Source organism: Polypterus senegalus, chromosome 11 (genome assembly GCF_016835505.1).
Source record: "Polypterus senegalus isolate Bchr_013 chromosome 11, ASM1683550v1, whole genome shotgun sequence".
NCBI lineage: Eukaryota > Metazoa > Chordata > Cladistia > Polypteriformes > Polypteridae > Polypterus > Polypterus senegalus.
The window spans coordinates 154,931,298-154,955,324 of NC_053164.1; the positions used below are offsets into that span (position 1 = coordinate 154,931,298).

At 38.8% G+C, this 24,027-nt stretch overlaps 1 protein-coding gene across 5 annotated transcripts in view; it reads left to right on the plus strand.

The window, feature by feature from the left end:
* The window catches only part of chrm2a (cholinergic receptor, muscarinic 2a), a 656,161-nt gene that overhangs the window by 492,039 nt on the left and 140,095 nt on the right, over positions 1–24,027 (plus strand). The gene's annotated exons all lie outside the window — the stretch shown is intronic.

The following is a 24,027-nucleotide window of genomic DNA, read 5'->3' on the forward strand; positions in this document are numbered from 1 at the left end:
GTGATTCAAATAATTATTTTCATCTTGCTGTTATGTAAAACAAAATGCATTATCAATACAACATTAAACCAGTAAGGCCATGCTTATGATTAATCTTTGAGACCAGTGCATACATAATTAATGCTGTTTGCTTATTTTGGTTTTCAGTAATTCCTCATCACAGACATTATGCTTTGCATTAACCATTCAGATTTTATTTCCCAGTTGCATGGGGAAACCAAAGAAGAAATATAGCTTTGTAAATGATATTTTATATGTGTTTAGTGATTTAGTTTTTTGGCATTTCAAACCCTTAATTAAACTTTAGAATCTGTTACATTAATAAATTTATAAAAGTTTATTCAGGTACCAAAGTTATTTAGTTTGTGAATCATCCTTAGGACTGTGATCTGAACAAGTGATTAAATAAAAACCTAAGCTGATAAAGGTAGAAAAAAAAATTGGCAAGTCTCATTATGGTACTCTACAACTTTAAGTTCCAACTCCAAGTAATGATACTAGTTTATAAATGAAATCTGAATAGATATATTCAGATCTAAAATATACTGACAGTTCTACAAGACTGAACAGTAAACTTAAAATAGCACACCATTTTAAAAAAAGACGTGATTCAATTGTCTGCCTTGTACAGGAGATATATCCTGTCGTCATACATCCTGTTATCTGACCACTTGATTAATTTTGCTTTTAATGATGCATGCATATCTATTTAAAACAAGTGTGCCAGAAAAGCGCTGCAGTTTTAGTGTGACCAGTTGTGTTTAACAAAGAGGATATTGAGCGGTTTCTAATCTAATCAAAACTAACAAAGTATCTGCTTAACTTCAATGACACCACAATGGCAGAAGTCTCCAGGAGTGCTGATTTTGTTGAAAATAGCTCCAGTGACCCCTGCAGGCATTTAGCATGAAAGCAACTCGTTTCAACAGGAATTACATATTGCATAAGCATAAATATTTGAGCAACAGCAAATTTGAATGTAAAAGTCATTTAAAATATCTAGCTGAACATCTAGTTTTTTTTAATGTGTTTCAAGCAAGCTGAGCAGACTATTTAGTAAATAGAAATGTAATGGCAAACTTTTAAAAAGTAAATTATTTAATGAGTTACTTTAACTATTCTGACTTAATGCCCATTGAAAAAGCTGCTATAAATATCTAAAACATACCACTACAGAAAGAATAAATACCATAATATTCTAAGTTTTTTTAATGAATGTGTTTTGAACTACATTTATTTAGAAGAAAGTACAAAACATTAAATCAATCTGTATGTGTGATCGTTTGTTAAATAAAACATTCTTTATATATGTGGAAATCCTATATTTTTAACAGTGACAAAAACAATATTTTACTTCTTAAGAAAGTTGCAGTGAGCAAAGATTAATGATACTTGATCTATTATAACAGGATGGTGCCAACTATTAAATATTAATATTAACATTAAATATTACATAATAGGCACTATGTCCCCATGGCCCTGAAGTGCAATGGGTAAATAGGTTTGAAAATTAATAGATTAAATAATTTAAAAAGTTTGGTCAATGTCATTGAAAAAACTGTTTATTTTTGCTATTTTCCCATTTAAATTGTTTGTGACCCTTTACTTTGAGTGTCAGTCTGCTGTCTGCATTTTGTGTACTAAAGTGATATATGGCAGCATTATAAGTCAAACTGACATTTTCATTGTTCAGGTTGTGTACTGACATAAAAGAAAAAAGCCCTTATATTTAAAGTCATTAGGCAACCAACATGGATGGTGTGGAGATCTCGGACCTGGACACAGACAAGCAGACACAGAATGTCTCAGATCACACACGTTTATTTACAACCCCTTTCCCAACACCACAAACAGTGCAGTAATCACCACTAAAACAGTCCTTTAGACCTCCTTCTCTCTCTTCAGCCGCCTCCAACTCCTCTCTTTCAAGCTCTGTCCACTTCTACCCGACTCCGGCCCTGAATAGAGTGAGGCGGCCTGGTGTGGCAGAAGTGCTGCTCTTGCACCTGGAAGCACTCCGGGCATACCTGGACTCTTCTTCTGGCAGCCCTTCCTGGTGTGGTAAAAGCGCTGCCTTCCAGGTCTCCTAATTATCCGGGCGTCCCCTGGTGGTGACCACATGCCCCAACCGGAATGAGCCACGCATATCAGGGTGGCTGCCCTCTCGTGGCCTGGGTAAAGTATTGCTCCTCTCATGGTCCCTCCAGGCGTCCCAGCTGGGCAGGACCCCCAGCCATCTGCCACAATGGTAAACTGAATTTGTGTCTCATTTGTTCGTTTACCATTACAAATATGAGAATGTGGTCACTCCTAACTTTGACTAGATAGATTCTTTAAGGAAGAAGAATGATGTTTGTCATCAAATATCTTAGCCACACTCCCTCCCAACTCCGGCTTAATCTGCTGGGTTTCCAATCGTCTATTAAATAGGTCATGACCCGGAAGGATTCCTTCTCCGGGTCAAACACTACATCCTCCGTACTGCGGGCTTTCGTCCTCGTGATTTTGAAGTACTTCCGGGTTGGTTTAGCAATAATAGTCCCCAGGTTCTCAGTGAGCTCCCCCTGGCCGCGCCCCTGGCATCCAACAGGGATGAAGAAATGGACTCCATGTCCCATGCTGCCCTGAGGAAATCCGGGGAACCATTTCTGTCCAGGGGAGCTGTCATCTAGCGTCCCCGAGGATGCAGTGCCCTGAAAAGGCTGCCCTTCTTTCTTTTCTCTGTAGAGGGAGGTCCCGGCCAGACTTAAACACTGGCCATGCATCACACCATAAAAAATTACATAAATTGGCATAATTGAGGAACCAGCATAAAAAAAAACAAAGACAGTAAAGCATAATTACTCTTCTACGGTGGGCTGGCACCCTGCCCGGGGTTTGTTTCCTGCATTGCGCCCTGTGTTGGCTGGGATTGGCTCCAGCAGACCCCCGTGACCCTGTAGTTAGGATATAGTGAGTTGGATAATGGATGGATAATTATTCTTTATATTTTAATGAAGTTCTGACTTACAAAGCTGCAAAGGGCATGTAACAAAGGTCATGGTTCATCTTGAATTATCTGAGTTAAATTTCTTAGCAATGCTTTATATCTTTATCATGCATATAATTTCAAGGCTTTTATACATTAAATACTATTACCTACCAATAGTATTTGTTTTTTAATTTTGACATTTTAGCAAAAGTATAAATATTTTGTGATGTACTGTCCTTTGCAATTCTAGTTCATGTTTAGGAAATGGATTGATAGAGGCAGGGAATCCTTTAAATAATTATTGATTTACCTTTGCAAGCATTATTTTTCTCAGCTTGAGTTATAGAAATGATCTCAGCACCTTAAAACATTTCTTGACTTTTTTTAACATTTGTAAATCTTATACTATCAGATTTTTCATCACAGCAATAATGTGACTTCATTGACCTTAAAGATTGGTTATTTCCATCTACATTTCCTTTTTTGATATTAAGATGAAAAAATGAGGTCTAATAGTAGTATACTTAAGCATACAGTATGTCCTTCCAACACTTGTTTTCTCACAGAGACGATTGAACAAGATACTCTGTTGATTTTACAGTGATATGCATCAATTTCAGCTATACGTTGAAGGAAAGTAAGGCAATCCAACATAACATAATATGTTAAAACTGTCTTAATTCAATTCAAGGTTACAGAGGCTGAAGCCCATCCTGGCAGCCATGGGTCCAGAACAGGAAACAGGCCTGGTCATAGCTCCAGTCCATTGCACATTGTCTTTTAATGTACACAACCATATTCACACTTAAACGGGCCAATTCGGATTTACTTATATGCAAAACAAGGGAATCTTTAGGGATGTGGGAGGTAAACTGAAGTACCAGACAAAAGCACATCTATAGACAGGGACAACAGACAAACTCCTTGTTGTTAACCTCTGGGCACTGTTCAAACACAATAATTTTATTTTTATTAAGAAGCTAGTCTTAGAGTACTGAGAAGATGATTCAATAATAACTTACAAAGTATATAAACAAATACATTTTAAACAATTATGCATTTAACTTTACATTTGAACTGTCTTAATATGTATCATTACACAGCACAGAAGAAAATACTGCTGGCTATAGAGAAGAGGCAAATGAAAAAGACAGTATAACATGAATACTGAAGAAAAATCTTATCCTGCCACTTAATTATCCTAGCTGTTATTTTTGACAAGTGTTTATTAATACTTGGTTTTATACTAAAGACTCTTTGACAGTTATCTTCCCACCTCCAAAATATGTGTTAATTTAGTTGGAGATCCAATTTTGAGTAAGGGGGAAAGGAAAGTGCTTTGCAATGTATTGGTTCTTTTCCAGGTTGGGTTACTATTTAATGTTGACAGGATTTAGCAGGCTTTAAAATATATAGATGGATGGATTGAAAAGTATATTGACTAGAGAATGTACATATCAAAATTCAATGGTCCAAAGACGAATAATATTATACAATCATTAATCATTGGTGTATAGTTCCAGTAGTTTGATAAGGTGTGAGGAACTGTGAAGGAAGATGGACAACCATGGAAAAATCCAGAAAGACAAAATGCTATTTTTTGTTGTAATTTGTTTCAACAGCTTTTACCAGAAGATGGAACATGGGGTACATTTCCAAAAAAAATTTGGAAAATTGATTACAAACGTGAAATCAGGATTATTTTGTGTGTAATTTACATTATGTGAGCATGTCACTTCATATTGTGTGAATTATATTGGGGCATTTAAGGGAGTTCATCCCTTATTAATATTTATTTGTCTGTTCGAATACTTTCACATAAAACAAAAAGTTTATTTGCCCTTTTAACATCTGTATTACTTATATTTACTATAAATGAACCTTTATTTTCTGAAGTGCCTACCATAATGAAATGTGATACAAATCACCAAGCAAACAATACAATACAGCACATCATCCCAGCTAATCTGAGTACACGGAGAGGGGGAAAAAAACATGGATGGGGAGCCAGTATTTGCAGTACATATTCATAAACTTGCATGCTTATTCAAGTCAGATCAGCTTTGAAACCAAAAAAAAACTCATGCAAATTTGGAATGTGGCTGAAAAATCAAAATATACAAATTCATTCAGAAGCAAGGAGATTGTGCAGACTAAATTGAGAGAACAATTTGGCAGATGATTTAAATATTGGAAGGCTGGATTCATGAGGAAGCAATCCTTTTGCGCTACTTAACAGTTTGGTGCTCTTATCACACATTTTTCTAAAGAACTATAGAAGCCTGGTAAGAAACTACAGCAAAAAGCCTGTACCTTACAGGTGTCTTGCACCTTCTAAGTATGTGCTCATGGAAGAAGGTGTGCTTGCTTATCCTTTTGGAACAACTGAAAAAAAATATAGGCTCAAAGAAGGAGGCACAGGGGCCTAGTTTAGTTGTTTATTCAAAACACTTCTCCCGTATGTAGATTCTGGATGGACTAGAGAACATGCATTTTCTCTAAATGGACTTATGATTTTACTGGATTTTTTGTAGCTCTTAACAAAGATGCAGCAATTAGACAAGTGCTCCACATTCCAGGGACCCAAGTTTTTATTCTGACTACTGTAGCCAAGCACTTATATGTAAAATGTTGAGTCTTTCACCTTTTTGGAAATAGTAGAAAAATGCCAGCAGCTGTAAACCTAAAAAAGGGCTGTTTTGCCACCAAGAAACAGGCAGAAATGATCTAACATGGGGCCAAAAGATAAAATATGAACTTGGCAATGATTTCTAACCAGAAAGCAAAACACACTATCAACCAACCAACCATTTTCCAACCCGCTGAATCCGAACACATGGTCAGAGGGGTTTGCTGGAGCCAATCCCAGCCAACACAGGGCGTAAGGCAGGAACCAGTCCTGGGCAGGGTGCCAACCCACCGCAGGACAAACATACACACACCAAACACACACTAGGGACAATTTAGGGTCATCAATGCACCTAACCTGCATGTCTTTGGACTGCTGGAGGAAACCGGAGCACCCGGAGGAAACCCACGCAGACAAAGGGAGAACATGCAAACTCCACGCAGGGAGGACCCGGGATGCGAACTGAGGTCTCCTTACTGCGAGGCAGCAGCACTACCCACTGCGCCACTGTGCCGTCCAAACACACTATCATTAAGCAAAAAATCAGAATTGTAAATTGTAATCAAAAATTTGTTTGTACAAGGAAAATATCAAAATAAAGCACTAAACTCATTGACTTCACTACATAAACTCGGATGATGAGGAAGAGCTCATAATGATCTTTATGCTGTCTAGCCAATAATATAATTTCCAGACGAAACGTGATTAGCTTCTGGTAAATTACCTTCTAACAGTCCAGTGCCGCTCAGATTCACACCATCGAACTAACAGCGATTTTATTCTTTTGGTGGGGATTCCAGGAACACACCCAGCCTTGGCCCAACCCACACTCACTCACAGACAGAAACACGAAATCCAATAAGTCAAATAAATGAATGAATAAAATATTAAATGGAAAGTAAATAGGAAAAACAAATAATCAGATAACCTTCACCTATGACGATAACAAATACAACACACAACAGCAGTAGTGTAGTCCAGGGTATACGCAGGTATATGGTGTATACCCACTTCTTATTAGGTCATCACAGCATATACCCACTTCTAAATCCCCCTGTTACGGGTATACGCTGCAGTGTAATACAAGGTATACGCGGGTATATGCCGCTTTTCAGTCCGCACACTGTGACAGTCTACATCCATACTGACACGCTGATACACATTTATGTGCTGCAGGCACGTCAGTTTTTTTCTGCCATTGGTGTCTGTTTTGGTTACGTTTTGGGAGAACTAACGATTGGTTAGGGCAAATGGATTATGCCATTCAGAGGCAGAGTACGGCGGCACAAGCCGTTCCTTTGCTAAACCGAGAAAAATATCCTGTTACACACCAAAATATGTCCTCATGTGAAAAGTTAATAGTGAAAATGAATCGAAACATACAAACAAAAATTAGCTTTCAGAACAAATGACCTCATGAAGCTACATTACTGCTACTATCCAGCCGGACAGGTAGCCACAGCCCACAGCCTCTCAGTCCCCAACCCCAGTAGGAGGGGGTGCTGACGGTGGAGGCGCTAAATCTCCGATCGACGTTGCAAATTCAATGGAAGAACACGTCAACCATGCTGAGTACTTTATAATAGCAAGATTTGTAAAGTATGTTAATACAGCGTTTCTACAGCATTAACTAGCAGCTTTTTTGTTTATTTTTTGTTGTTCCAATTTGCTCATGCTGTGGCTAGTGTTGAGTTAGCTTTCCTGACTTTCATTAGCATCAAAGCTGCTAGCTGTCAACAAGTTCCGTTTGGTTGCATTTTAAAACACACATATTTCAACCTGACTTTCACATCAGTGCTTATTTTTGAGTATAGACAGTTTAACAGGTGTTTGGGAGAGTTTATAACATTACACTTACACTGTTTTTTCCGAGCACTAGCCAGTGTCCAAACGGCCTGGACATTAAAGCAAGGATGCATTGCCAAAGTATGAAAAAGTACATTAGTTGTTATTGCTCTCTGTTATCATAGTTAGTGAATATTCAAATGGTCAAATCCAAGTACCTGTATTTTATTTTGAAAATCAGCTGTTTAAATTTTGTAAAAATAAATGTATCTCTGACTGAAAAAGCGTTGACTTCATGTTAAATGTATCTACAACCCCAATTCCAATGAAGTTGGGACGTTGCGTAAAACATAAATAAAAACAGAATACAATGATTTGCAAATCCTTTTCAACCTATATTCAATTGAATACACTACAAAGACAAGATATCTAATGTTCAAACTGATAAACTTTATTGTTGTTTTGCAAATCTTCACTTATTTTGAATTTGATGCCTGAAACACATTCCAAAAAGAGCTGGGACGGGGCAGCAAAAGACTGGGTAAGTTGAGGAATGTTCAAAAAACATCTGTTTTGAACATTCTACGGGTGAACAGGTTAATTGGAAACTGATGTTTGTCATGATTGGGTATAAAAGGAGCATCCCCAAAAGGCTCAGTCGTTCACAAGCAAGAATGGGGCGAGGTTCACCACTTTGTGAACAACTGCGTGGGCAAATAGTCCAGCAGTGTAAGAACAACGTTTCTCAACGTACAATTGCAAGGAATCTAGGGATTTCATCATCTACTGTTCATAATATCTTCAAAAGATTCAGAAAATCTGGAGAAATCTCTGCACATAAGCGGCAAGGCCGAATACCAGCACTGGGTGCCCGTGACTTTTGATCCCCCAGGCGGCATTGCATTAAAAACTGACATCATTCTGTAAAGGATATTACCACGTGGGCTCAGGAATACTTCAGAAAACCATTGTCAGTTAATACAGTTCGTCGCTACATCTACAAGTTCAAGTTAAAACTCTACCATGCAAAGCAAAAGCCATATATCAGCAACACCCAGAAATGCCCCTGGCTTCTCTGGGCCCAAGCTTATCTGAGATGGACTGACGCAAAGTGGAAAAGTGTGCTGTGGTCTGACGAGTCCACATTTCAAATTGTTTTTGGAAATCATGGACGTTGTGTCTTCCGGGCCAAAGAGGAAAAGGACCATCCGGATTGTTATCAGCGCAAAGTTCAAAAGCCAGCAACTGTGATGGTATGGGGGTTTGTTAGTGCCCATGGCATGGGTAACTTGCACATCTGTGAAGGCACCATTAATGCTGAAAGGTACATACAGGTTTTGGAGCAACATATGCTGCCATCCAAGCAACGTCTTTTTCAGGGACGTCCCTGCTTATTTCAGCAGGACAATGCGAAGCCACATTCTGCATGTATTACAACAGCGTGGCTTCGTAGTAAAAAAGTGTGGGTACTAGACTGGCCTGCATGCAGTCCAGACCTACCTCCCATTGGAAATGTGTGACGCATTAAGAAGCGCAAAATACGACAACGGAGACCCCAGACTGTTAAGCAACTGAAGTTGTACATCAAGCAAGAATGGGAAAGAATCCCACCTACACAGCTTCAACAATTATTGTCCTCAGTTCCCAAACGCTTATTGAGTGTTGTTAAAAGGAAAGGTGATATAACACAGTGGTAAACATGCCCCGTCCCAGCTTTTTTGGAACATGTTGCAGGCATCAAATTCAAAGTGAGTGAAGATTTGAAAAACAACAATAAAGTTTATCAGTTTGAACATTTAATATCTTGTCTTTGTGGTGTATTCAATTGTATTCAATATAGGTTGAAAGGGATTTGCAGATCATTGTATTCTGTTTTTATTTACATTTTACACAACGTCCCAACTTCATTGTAATTGCGGTTGTACTATTAATGAAACGGGCCTCTGTACCACCAGTAATTTTCACATACTGCCACTGACTAATCATTTTAATTTTATAATTGTGCCACTCACCGGCCTTCACTATCTGTTGCAGATTAGATATTCTAAGACATTTGTTTACAAAAGAATCTACTTTCCCAATGGACTAAGAAAATGTATGCATTATGCATTTGAATCACTCTGTAATCTATGAACCAGACAGATCTGCAAAATCTGCTTCTCTGGTTTGTTGATCTCATAATGATCCTTGAAGTGAATGAAGTCAGGCAGCAGATGTAAATAGTACTGTCCCTTTCCAATGGGAACTAAATATGTAAGATTGTCACTATTAATAACGGGCACTTTTTTCTTTTGCTGTGTAGGCTGCTAAAATATTTGAGGGCTAAATTTACAGTATACCCACTTCTCCAGCCACAACTACACCACTGCACAACAGTAAATACCAACAATGTCCATGAATCAATCCCAATGCAGCAGTAATAAAAGAAGTGGTATGGAGGAAAAAATGATGATCCCGGGAACAGCTTTCTGTAAGTAACGTAATAAACAGTCCTACTGGTAGTTCTGAAGCGGCGAGGGGTGAGATTTGGGGAGTGCTCCCTCTGATAAAGCACGATGACCAGTCCAACACTACTCACCCAACAGGCAGGTACGAGACTGTCCATACATCCTTACAGGTTGATGATCCAGGGTATACATGATATTCCATAGGGGTTATGTTAGATGTGACAAACGGGTGAACAGAAATACAAACAACCCTTCCCTTGCTGCTTACCCAGCTTTTTAAGATTCTTGCCGGCCCTTTTTATTCCCAGCAGCCCATGCGTTCTCTTCAAATGTCCAGTCAGGGCAATACCTTCAGTACAGCTGGGAAGTGGAGTCTTTTAAGTTGTAGTGCTACTACAACCAGTTCTGAAGTGCAGGTGGTATGGCTGCTGGTGATCATTAATTGTGTTAATATTATTAACAAATGTATCAGATCTACTGTATATTAATACAGAGTACATTTCTTGAGGTAAAACTGCAATATAATATAATACTTCCTTAGAAGGCTGGCGTCTTTCAACATCTCCAATAAGATGCTGCAGATGTTCTACCAGACAGTTGTGGCGAGTGCTCTCTTCTACGCGGTGGTGTGCTGGGGAGGCAGCATAAAGAAGAGGGATGCCTCACGCCTGGACACACTGGTGAGGAAGGCAGGCTCTATTGTAGGCACGGAGCTGGACAGTTTGACATCCAAGGCAGAGTGATGGGCGCTGAGCAGGCTCCTGTCAATCAAGGAGAATCCACTGCATCCACTGAACAGTAACATCACCAGACAGAGGAGCAGCTTCAGCGATAGACTGCTGTCAATAGCCAAGTTTCCATCCAGTTTTTTGCCACGTTTTGTTATCGACAAGCAGAATATACGTAAAAAAAATGTGTGAAATTTGCTGTCTCCAGCCTGTTTCCATCCAGCTGGCTTTTTATCGATAAAATGGTGTGTGTGATGACGTCATTCCCTCCAAAACGAACTGTCACATAAGTTTTGTTGTATCGCGAAAAAAAATCTGCCCTTGAGCCGTTTCCATACATAATTTTGTGTATGTTGCAAATTATCTACCTTTTGTTTTCCATGTTACACCCCCTCCACTAAACAAAGAAATTGAGAGATTATTCAGACAGTTTTTTTTTTTATTTGCCAGCTTACTGTTATTTCAGTTTCACAAATAATTGGAATTGTACATAATATCCGAAGACGACAGCAGAATGAAGCAGTTGCTTGTCTGATAGCCCTAGAGCTCAAAGAAAGTACCCCAGTGCGGGTATGGGAGAGACGACAGAATAAGACCTTCCTGAAGGAGGTGGTGGGGAGACACTTCACAGAAAATCTCTGGCTGCAATATTTTAGAATGACACGGCCGATGTTTGAGATGTTGTGTGGATTCATCAGTCCTGTCACCGACCACCGGTTCCAACCCAAAAGCGGATTGCCATCGCCCTTTACAAGCTGGCAACCTGCGCCGAGTATAGAGTAGTTGGAGAAACTTTCGGGGTTAGTAAAACTACCGTCCATCGATGTGTATATGCTGTGTGCACCGCTATTAAAGAAAAATGAATGCGGCGTTATATCAGACTTCCGACTGTAGCGGAGGCCAATGAAATTGCATATCGTAATTCCTTGGTGCATCTTGTGCCACAGATTTACGGTGCGCTGGATGGCACGCATGTGCCTATTCTTCCCCCGACGGAAGGCTACCGCGATTACATTAATCGCAAAGGGTGGCCACCTATTGTTCTCCAGGCCCTTGTTGATGACAGGTACATGAAATGAGACATTTGCATTGGCACTCCTGGAAGTGCCCAAGATGCAGCTGTGTTTGCAGCATCGGATCTGTACAGGTGAGCCTACCTTTCAACATCCCTTCTCAGTGCGATAACAACTGAATTAGTACTGTAACCTGCTTCCCTTAAGGTTTTTAATTAAAACTGAAATTTGAATTAATACAAAATAACGATGTTTAATCAAAAAAAACTAAAGTTAATATTAATGAGAGAATTTCTCATATATGCTAAAACAATCTGCCATTTAATAATAAGAAAAAAAATGTTTAGATAATGAAACACACGGTTTATTAAATATTTTGGCTGGCACAGTAAATTACCTTTGCGGTTTTTGTATTATTTAGACATCCTGAGAGACACCCCCAGGCTGCAGTTGATGTGGAGGGAGTTCAGGTACCCTTTTTAGTAGCAGGAGACCCAGCCTATCCGCTACTGCATTGGCTCATCACGAGAAATAACGAGTCTCTTCATCAGACCATGCGAACCACTCCGCTATTCTCGTTTTGATTGCATGTGATGAAAATGTATCATGTGACACATTTATTTGCGTTAAAGCCCCTTTTTTCCGACAAAAAGTGTTTCCAATGTAGTTTTTACGACATCTGAAGTATCGATATGGAATTTATGTGCTAAAGTTAAACGGAAAAATATTATGTCGACATGTACAACATTTTATCGATAATTAGCATTTCCATCAGCTAAAATTTGAAGCGCTAAATATTTTTTCGCAAAAACTCCTTGGATGGAAACCTGGTTACTGTCCTGCTCCACTGATCGGAGATTGTCCCTCCCCCACACTATGTGACAGTTATTGTCTGTTATACCTGCATTTTTATCACTCATTAATTTAATATTGTTTTTTATCAGTATGCTGCTGCTGGAGTATGTGAATTTCCCCTTGGGATTAATAAAGTATCTATCTATCTATCTATCTATCTATCTATCTATCTATCTATCTATCTATCTATCTATCTATCTATCTATCTATCTATCTATCTATCTATCTATCTATTTACGTATAAGGAGGTGTATAGTGGGGAGACTACAGATGTCGTGTCTGTCCAATACAAGGCCCACTTCATGAGCACAGATACAAACAGAAGCATATCCACTGTAGTCTTAGAAATTAATTTAATGCATACTACTTTGGGGATGAGGCAGAATATCATGAGAGAGAGTTGGGGAGTACTTTCTCCCAGAATTTTATCCCCCTTTACAGTTCCCTGTCCATGGATGTGGGACATTTAAGTACAAGGTTTGAAACACTAAAGACCGCTAATCATAAAAAGAAAAAAGAACAGATAGTGAAAATGTGAAGAACTAGTGAATGGATTCACTGGAAAAGACTATAGAGGAAGCAAAAGAGTAGTTCAATATCAAAATTGATTCACTGCACTGAAACACTCAAAAGAACAAAAAATAAGGAGACACTTCAGAATAACAATTCCTGAAATGTTTTAGAGTGAGGCAGTGTAGGAGTATTTACAGTGATGTTTACTTGAGCTGATGAATGCTCATTTATTTCAGTCCTAAAGTCTGAGTGTTTTGACATACCGATCTGTCAGTCCTGCAGAATAAAATTAATTCCAAAGGGGATTTTGTTGGCAATAATTGGATGGCAACAGAGTCAGATATAAAGCCCATAGGAACTTACAGACTCTGTAGGGATGGAATAATTTGATAGCTGGCTAACTGGATAAAATTTCCATCCAAAAAGAAAAATTAGTTAAAGACTAGATGCCAAAGTATATGAGATGAGTGATTAGATGCTAAAACATAACTGAAGCTTCTAGAGGTTTCTGAGTGAAGCCAGTAAGAACAAACAGGTAAAATATTCTTTGCTTCTCATTTTTTATTAATAGTTTAATAACTCTTTGTAAAAGTTAGATTTTGTTTTAAATTTATGTAGTACATTTTATAGAGAATAGTATAATACCTAAACCATTAATGTCAAAAATGTTGCACTTAGTAGAAAATAATTTTATATATTATTCATAATTCAATGAATAATCTGTAAATTTAGTTTAACAAGTTCAAGCAAAATATCTCGTCATTTTGGGAATACTTAGAGTTCTCTATGTATCTACAGCAGCAGTTAGAAGATAAGTTTGCAATGGCAGAGAAACCAATGTAGCTGGACAAACTTCATAACCAAAGAATGGTACATACCTTTTATTGCAAATTTGAGTGACCAGCATGTAGCTGTAACTCAACTCTATTAGTTGATCAGTGAGTTGTCAAAATAAACACGTGCTACACCAACCTGCTCAACCATTAAGCAGTTAAACAAAAAACTGAAAATATTAAACATGATGTACTTTTACAATATCATAACTGAACTCTTAGTTTTTACTTATATGCCTTGTAGGAACACTGAATCTCCCAGAAAAGCCTTCCTTCCCAGCCATTACAACAGTTTAATTCAAGAAAAAATTAATAGTTTTTTAACAAATCTTTGGCTTCTCCCAGGTATCAGTGATGTTTTCTGAAAACTTTGCAAATCTGTTAGCCCTAGTAAACAATATGTGTACCCTATAAGTGCAGCAAACACAGCATGGGCCCCATTCTCTGAAGATTGCCTTCCCTGGCCAGCTTTAAAATTGAACTATATCCCTTAACTGGAGTTCATCCTTTAAATTGTATCTGGATCAAAAGCTCAGAAAGGACTGTCCTCTTTAACTGTGCCGTCATTGGGACAGGAAGTTTTTTATGTATTCCCAGCTTTCTCCTGGGACTTGTATTTACTAATGCTCAAACTCTTCCTCTGATTATAGAGTACAACATGGTGCGCAGTCCCTGGGGTTGCCCATCGTATCCTCTACACTTTTTTTTCTGCACAATTGACTCAGTCCACACGTAAAGGTATTGCAGCTTGTGACGCTACGTTATAGCAATGATAGTTCTCTATTTGAATCCTCATCTGCTTCTTACTCTATGTGGATCTGCATGCCCTTGCAATGTCTCCATCTATTTTGCACTAGTTTCCTCCTAGATTCAAAAAATGTGTGCTGGGGACTATAGATTGACACCATTTTAAAGTATTTGTGTGTGTATGAGAGTGTGCCTCTGATGCATTAATGCCCCCTCTAGGATTAGGTCCTTGTCTATTGCAACTGACAAAGACTCTAGCCTTCATGACCCTGAACTTAATTATGTTGGTTCAAAAAGAGATGGATAGAAAATTATGTTGCAGTAGTATAGTACTCTAGAACAACATGTACAAAATAATGTGACATTACATTCAATAGGTAAGACAGTGCATACAATATTTATTCCTGGTCATAGAATTTCACTGTACTCTGTACTTACTGTATGACAATAATTACACTAACATGTCACCACTCGGGCGGCACGGTGGCGCAGTGGTAGCGCTGCTGCCTCGCAGTTAGGAGACCTGGGTTCGCTTCCCGTGTCCTCCCTGCGTGGAGTTTGCATGTTCTACCCGTGTCTGCGTAGGTTTCCTCCGGGCGCTCCGGTTTCCTCCCACAATCCAAAGACATGCAGGTTAGGTGGCTTGGCGATTCTAAATTGGCCCTAGTGTGTGGGTGTGTTTGTGTGTGTCCTGTGGTGGGTTGGCACCCTGCCCAGGATTGGTTCCTGCCTTGTGCCCTGTGTTGGCTGGGATTGGCTCCAGCAGACCCCCGTGCCCCTGTATTCGGATACAGCGGGTTAGAAAATGGATGGATGGATGGATGTCACCACTCTCCCGGCACCATTTGAGAGTATATAGCTACCGTACCTCTTTGAAAGGTAGACATACCAATAGTTTTTAAGGTGCCTGTTTGAAAGCATAACAACTAAGCATGCTGTTTTTCATGAGAATTCATAAAATCATTTGTATAAATATTTAAATATACTGTAGATATCAGTGAAAAAAAGAGAAACACATCAGTAAGAAGCAAAACTTGTCTGATTAAGTTTATTAATTTAGAAATGTCTACCAGTATTTGAGTAATTCAGCTAAAGTAGTCTAATCATGATGCCTGGGATTATAAAGTACTAAAAGCATCATACTAACTTCAGGACTACAGTATGCAAAGATAAGCATGCAATAAATCAAAATGAAAATGTTTTTTCCATGGAGTATGTAGGAAAGTAGTTTTAACTCTTAGTTTTAATGCAGCTGATCAATGCAATGTCTGTATTTTATATGCATTTCTTTTCATTGCTAGAAATGGCCTTCATGCATTTGACCACTATTACAGCTTTACTGTTAAGAACTCTCAGGCTGTTGCTGGGTAGTGCGATGTGCTTACTACATAATTTGAATAAATGTTTAAAATATTTTAATGTAATTACTTGTATCCTTTAGATGTAACACTACTGTTCTGGTAAATTTATTGAAAGTCTGTATACTTTGGGTTTCTTAGATGATATCACTTATCTGTACTTTGTAATTTTATTCTTTTGGGATACCTAAGTCTCATTGGCATCCTGGATGTTGTTTTTTTCTCTAACCCCCACCGCTCCATCTTTCAACTTAAAGTATAAACGAGGTTGATAATAAAATGAGGCTGTGGTTCTTGGAAAGAAATGATATTCAAATTTCCACTGTGTATATTATGAACACTAAAAACAACTAGCTTAGAGGTTAGGTATCTTTTATAGAACCAAGTGTGTTACTTTTTGGCCTAGGCCCTTCAGTACATTCTGACCAACCCCTTTCACCATCCTTTTCACAATTTCAGCATCCAATACACCATATAATTTCCTCAGTATGACTGTTCCCTTACCAATAGCCAAGTCAGAAGTTGTTTCTTCTTTTGTGTAATTCTTGTGTTTGGCGTGGTTGGTACTATCTCTCTATCTTTGATAGACCAGAAGCTGCCTAGAATATCAAGCTTGAATTAGAAACGGACATTATTTCCAGGATGGCACTCTCTTGTAGAAGTAGGTGCTCACTCACTCACTCCCTCCCTCTGTTTCCCAACAACTGTGCAATTGAATTTGTTTGTGCTTGAGTGCACACATGTATCTGTTTCCGGATGCACTGCTCCTGGACACTTGCCTTCTGTGATAAAGATGCAAAGCAGATAAGTTCATAATTAGAGCCTTGCTTCTAAAAGGTATATCAGTTTTTTAACTCTACAGTACAGAAGGTAGATATTCACATATTGTATTAGTTTTTGTGCTGTAGAAAGATAAAATTTTTCAGATTAATAATATGGTATACCTCCCTGCGAGGAAAGAAAATGTGCCAGGCAATGTTTTTTTGATGCAGGCAAAAGACTACTGAATTTTATTAAATGTGACTCATCGATTTGTCTCAGGTTTTTAACTCTTTTCTGTCTGCAGTTGGTTGACTCTGCACTGGTTTCCCCTGACACACCTGTGCCTACTGAGTATGCGGATGTTAGTTTTTCAGGTCTAGGCACAACCCTGCCTAACCACACTCGGAGTGGATGTGTAGTGTGTGCCCCAACCAAGTTAACAATGCCTGTGTAGTGGCTGGAGGCTCTGCACTGCTATAAGAACATAATCCACATGAACTGCAGCATGGGAGGCAAGAAGCAGAAATGTCAAATAGCTAGATACAAACTTGGTAGTTCATGGTCAAGGGTGCTGTATTTGCATTCACTGAGCCATAAATGTCTGCCCTCAAAAATGCCAGTGGCTGCCAAGCATCATCAGTCCCACTGTTCAAACACTTCAAGTGTCAGTTGTAAAAGCAAGTAGAGCATCGGGCTGGGGGTGTGCATGCATGGCCACTTCAGCTAAAGAGTGTTTGGTGTTCATGAATGCCTCATCTGATTCTTTGGACCACATGACTGTGGACTTTGTGGACTGGCCCCTTAAGTGCCTTGTATAAAGTTTGTGTTAGTGAGTGCTGCTTGAGGAATGGTGGTGGTAAATGATGACAATGCCCAAGAATGCTAGGTGGATGCTTATAGTCCAGGGTTTTGGAAAACTGGTGAAAGCAGAGACTTTGGAAGGACAGGCACTCCAAACAGACATTTAGCAGGACTGATAATCAACCCATGTTCGTCAACAACGAACATATTAGCCAGGCATTGCACATTTGTTCCAGCAGTTTTTGCAGAAGCAGTTTTCTAAATATGAAATGGGGCTTATGGCTGCCTAGCAAAGCTAACGTGATCCATCAAAGCAGAGCGTTTCGCTTCTCCAAGGCCCAGCATTGATAGCAGTCACTGTGGCCACTCTGACTCCATGAGGCAATACATTTCTTAAAGGTACACCTTTAAGGTTACATACTTTGTTTGTATCCAGGGGTTTTTCAAGCAGATTTGCCACCCTGGAAACCGTGAAGCTTCTGATAGCTGCAACAACTTAACAGTATGTTGTGTGATCTGCCGTAATGTCCCACAATGTGAACTGTGCCTCCACTTGGGCAAACCACACCGTGGCTTATTGTTCCCAAAACTCCAGCAACTTAAATAGTACCCCATTGGTAGACAAATCTAGAGTAACTCTGGAACTGTCCAATAGCATTGGGGTCACCAGTAAAACACCCTTCAAGGAAAGAAAACACGCCATGGAAACATTGATGCAAGCAAAATAAAACTGAGTTTTATTGAATGTGACTAAACTATACACACAACTGTTGCTTCTCAACTCATTACCCCACCTCCCACATAGCAGTGTGTGTGAATTATGTCCTTACAGCAGTGTAAAGCCTCTAGCTGCTACAATGACAAAGAGTCAATTTGTGAAGTTAAGCTAAGGAAGACAGAAAAGACCATAGTCAAAAAACTAAAGTGCATTTAAACACTTAAAAAAAATTCCATGGATGTCATATCAAAAAACTAAGAAAAATAATATAGAATTATTAATAAGCCTACTTAGTGGCTTTGCAAGGCTCATATTAATTTAAACACTTCTGCATGCAGTGTCCTGCCAATTTGACACCGCCATATTTCAAAGTTTTTGGCGTACATTGCAAAAAACCCACAAGTCATTCAAAAATAATAAACCTATTTTTTACATACACAAAGGTGTCTGTTTTTAAATAAATCAAAAGTTTCCATATTGTCTGCTCTTTCATCATTAAAATATGAGATTTGCACACATATACCCCGAGGAGAGCAGAGTGTTGCAGCTGAGATAATGTGTTTTCATTAAACATTCCACCTACATCGAGCCGCATACAGTGAAAGACCTATTACCATTGGATAGACAATGTTCAGAGCATTCTAGTGATATCTGGTTGTCTATGGTTGGTCATTTATACTACATGTCACAGCTGTGCATAAATGGAAGGAAATACATTGCATATGTAACAGCTCTTCTTTACAAACTGCTACACATTGGTACACACAGAGCTTGAGTCAGATTTCTGAGCAAAATTTTCACTTTATTGAGAATGGCCTGTTGTTTGAAGAACTTAAGGCTACGATTGATTTGTAAGTACTACTTAGTATGTCTTTGAAGTGTCATGGCATGAGGTTTTAAAGGTTAAGCCTTGTAGGTTCAATTACCAAACCTGGAGGTTGTTTGCTGTTAGTTTTCTCATCAGTGCTTTTTCAATTTCATCTTAGAGTACACTGATAGTGCTTCTTAGATCACTGATGAGTAATAATTGACATGCTGTACTTGTGCCTCTGTAAGTTTCGCACGAGGAGCCAAGCTTGATCGAATGTCACTTTATTGCAATGATGCTGAGCAAGTTGCATCAGCCAAGGATGAGTCACCAAAAGATTGAGATGGCATTGCATCAATAGCAGGAGTGCCTATAAAAGAGATAACTTTGCACAGTCACACATGCTTTTCCAACAGATTGCAGCAAAAGGCATGACGTCCTTTTAACTATAATGAGCCACCTCAAAGAGCCATATAAAGAGCAGAGAATCCTTCCATTGTGACTTGAAGGAAACCTGTAGTCCAACTTAGCAGACCTAGGGTTGTTTGGGAACTGTTAAGGGGAGCTCTCAATTAGTGATGATATAGGGACTGTTATGCTCCTGCCTGACCCAGAAGTGCTTCCAGGAGGCAATAGATTAAGCACTAGAAACACTTCTGAGTCTAAAGTTAAGAGAGCTTTCACTCAGTTTAGGGAGTAAAAGTTGTGAAAGGAGACGGGCAACACTCTCCTGGATGGAGTGGAGCAGATAAAAGACAATAGGGCTAAAGAAAGTGCCGTGCTGTACTGTTGAGTATTGGAACCCTTTGTGGCAGTGTGGTGAAGAAACCTGTACAAGGTACACTTTGGTGGTTAAGTAAAAGAACTGGGATTGAAGCCAGCACTGTGTTTGTGGTAATTGTGTCATGGGTTTGGGGTGCTGATCTGCCCCCTAGTTGCTACAAGTAGTAGAATGCTTATATCTTTAATATAAGAATGAATGTTAGTATGTTTGCAGGAAAAATATCTGTAAAAGAAACAAATAGCTTTCACTAAGCATAGATAAAGAAATTCAGTTAAGCAAGATTTATTTACAAACTTAAACCCATTAGCTGACTAATTGTTTACAATGAAAGTGTTAGTAGTAGGACTGTCATGTATACAGAGTACAGTGAAATTGTTATTCACATGTTTGACAAGCATGCAACAAATTGCCATTTCTCCAGTGCTGTGATAAAAAAAGAATGTTTTATAACAAAGAATTTTCCAAGCATATTCCTGCATTGCTTGAGATAATGTACTTTGTATAGATCCTGTTCTCAAAGTATCCTTACCTCTTTATAAAATGGTATTTGTCAGTGTACCATCATTCACCCTTAACTATAATCTATATAACTGAAATCCTAATACCTTTGTCTTTTGAATTTAATAGGCTTCTTTTGATAGTATTTATCTGCACACTAAGGACCTCATTTCAGCCCTTGGACCACATTCCAACTGTCTGTTCGCTAATCACACAAAACTGCTAAACCAATTTTCTGGACTTTTTGCAAGGACACTACTTGGTTGTTGGTCCAGCTTAAAATAAAGACTATATGTGATTTCAAGAATTTCATTATAAAACTCAAACTGCAGAGTCAATCTTGGTAAAATTTAGCATGTATAATAGAGCCAAACCAACTTAAAACCTAGGTTATAAGGTGTTTTAAAAAGTTCAGAGGAAAGGGTTGTTGTAATGAGCTGAGTTTGCAAAATTACAGCACTCTAAAATGGCTTGAAGTTACTGATACTGTGTTTTGTATGTATATTATTATTGATACAAATTCAAATCTAGACTTTTAAGCCCTTTCAAAAGAACCACAGTGACAATGGGTTGTAAAAGGAAGTGGAGTGTAATGAATATGGCATATTGTTCAGTTTTGGCTTTACTTACAGTGTAGACTACATCCCACATCAATGATTAGAAACAACAATGCGTGGTGGTGTGAAGAGAGACCAAAAAATACACGTCGAAGTGGCTATGTCTACTTTCACAAAATTATGTATTTACATTACTGACTTTCCAACTACTTATGCCACAACCATATTTGTGGATTTCAGTTCTGAATTTAACAAACCCATATCAGAGCTTCTCCCTAACAAACGTCTCAGTATGAATGTGGGCTATGTCATATATCTTTGGATCGCTGACTTTGTGAAACATTGAAGATTGTAAAATAAGAGTTAGGGTCATTGACTCTGAGCACAAGGACCCCTCAGGTCTGTGTTCGCGCCTTCTGTCCTTTTCTTTCAGTATGCAAACTGCACCTTCAGTGACCCATCAGTTAAACCCCTGAATTTTGCTGATGGCTCCACTCTGATTGCCTAATTAGACAGGGATAAGGTTCCATATAGCAATAGGGTAGAACTGCTGGCCAGTTGGTGCACCCACATCAATTTTAACAAGAATTCTTAACAAGAATTCCCTGAAAACAGAAATGATTGTGGATTTCAGTAAACACTACACACCTAGTTATACATGATATCACTGTGAATGGGGTGGAATCATTTACATTTCTTGATACAACTATCTCTTGGTGTCAGTACTGGGGTAAAAACTTAACAGTTCTTTCCAAAAAAGCTCAGCATTGGATGTTTTATCTACATCAACTTCAAAGGTGTAACCTGTCCCAATCAATGCTGATACAGTTTTATAGAGCTGTTATTTCTCATTTTATGGCAATATGTCTGCTCATTTGAAGCATGGACTGCAGTTTGTTCGGATTGTAGTAAAGATTGTAGACCAGGAATTGAAATCCATTTATATCCTGTATACTTCACAGACCAAGAAACATGCTGGAAATATAATCAAAGACAGTTTTCATCCGGGCAGCCATGTCTTTCAGTTACTACCATTGAGGAAATGTTAGCAGTCACTACAGGGAAGAACTACTAGACATATAAACAGTCTTTGTCAAGGCTGGATTAAGACTGCTACAGGCCCCTGGAAGACTTGGCTCCTTAACATACAGTTGATCATTCTTTTAACAATGTAATAAGCTGAAACTGGGTTGTTTAATACAGCGTGGTATTTCTCATACTTGATTTCAGCACTAGGCTTGTTTGCCCACCTTGGACATCTTGGCACACAGATAAGTGGTGGGGAGGGTCCCCCTTGATCATTTTGGCCCACAGATACTCCATTGTTTCAATGAGTTTGTTGGTTAAAAGGCCCCACCATGCCATTACGGCTCCAGGACGCACACCTGGAATGCTCTAATGTTAGGTACACCCTAATCTTTTTTCTCTTTATTTCTAAACTCTTCCATCCAATCAAAATTAAGTTTTTGTTCTTATTCCTGTTTATATTATAAGGACCCAATAAATTCAGTGAGCAGGAGTGTGGTTCTGCTTTAGTGTATTGTTTAACCTCCTTAGCATTACACCCCAGCATTACTGGGGCTGCGAAAACAGTGCTACAAGCGTTAGTCCCGAGTGTCACTCGGGCAACTGTACAGATGCATCTTGCGTAAGTATTATAGCTGAGAATCACTTGGGCTGTAAAAGTGCTGCCAGTTCTGACATTCTTTGTAGATTTTCACTAATTATGAAATATCAGCACTTTACCAACAATGAAGACTTTGATGAGAATACCCATCCAGTACTCAAAATGAAGAAAATTTGAGAGATATACCAGGCGATTGTAGTAAAATTTCAGAGCGTTTATATTCTGGACCACAATGTCAGCATCAATGAAAATCTCATGGCTTATAATGGCTTTCTGTCATGGATACAGTACATTGCATCAAAAAGAGCAATATTTGGCATAAAGCTTGACTGACTGACTGACTCACTGACTGACTCACTCACTAATTCTCCTGACTGATTCACTCACTGACTCATCACTAATTCTCCAAGTTCCCGTGTGGGTAGAAGGCTGCAATTTGGCAGGCTCATTCCTTACAGCTTACTTACAAAAGTTGGGCAGGTTTCATTTCGAAATTCTATGCGTAATGGTCATAACTGGAAACTATTTTTCTCCATATAATGTAATGGAGTTGAGCTGGATGGCCGTGGGGGAGGCGGAGTTTGGTGTGACATCATCACGTAAGTACGTAGAGAACAAGGAAGACCTCCAAACAGCGCTGAACAAAAAATGCCATTTCACAATTGAGAAGGCAGAAAAAGATTATGAAGCAAGTGATGCATACAAGCATATTCATAAATACAAGCATATTCATAAGTACAGCTACTGCGGAAACAAAGCACGGCGTGAACCGTAAGTTTACATTAAGTTTATAGACACACTCCCGCTGCCGTTTGTCATGCCTACGGCGAATGATGGTATTCGCGAGATACAAGTTTACTGAGCAGACACGAGGTATAAACAAGACTTTGGATCACTTTGTAACGGAGTTAGAATTGCTGTAGCAAGAAACTGAACAAAACGTTAATGTTTTACTTTTAATAACTTATAGACTACATTTTATTTTTTTCCCTTGCACTCAGTGAGCGAGGCCAATGCATATTCATAAGTGCAGCTACTGCAGAAACAAAGCATGTCGTGAACCGTAAGTTTACATTAACTTTATAGACACACTCCCGCCAACGAATGACGGTATTCGCGACATACAAGTTTACTGAGAAGACACGAGGTATAAACGAGACTTTGGATCACTTTGTAACAGAGTTAAAATTGCTGTAGCAATTTAATCACACTTTCAATTCCAAGCAAAGGGGAACTTTTGTCAATGCATGATTTCCTGGTACATCGACAGTACCGCCGCTCCCTATACGCAGAGTACGCAGTCTGCGTAGGACACCAACTCTCAGGGGGGCACCATCCCACCTGCTCAAAAAATCGTTTTTATATATTATAATAATAAATTAACATTAATAATATACATATACAAATAAACAAAAATATAAACATATATATTGGATTTTACGGTGAACGCAGAGTAGGCTAAGCACACGTGATGACGCGCGCACCCTCACCTCTGTTACGGCTGCCTATTTGGCCAAAAATGATAATAATTGAACAATATGCCTGCTCCTGGAAAGAGACATCAACAGTCCGGCGCCGAGAAACGAAAGAAAA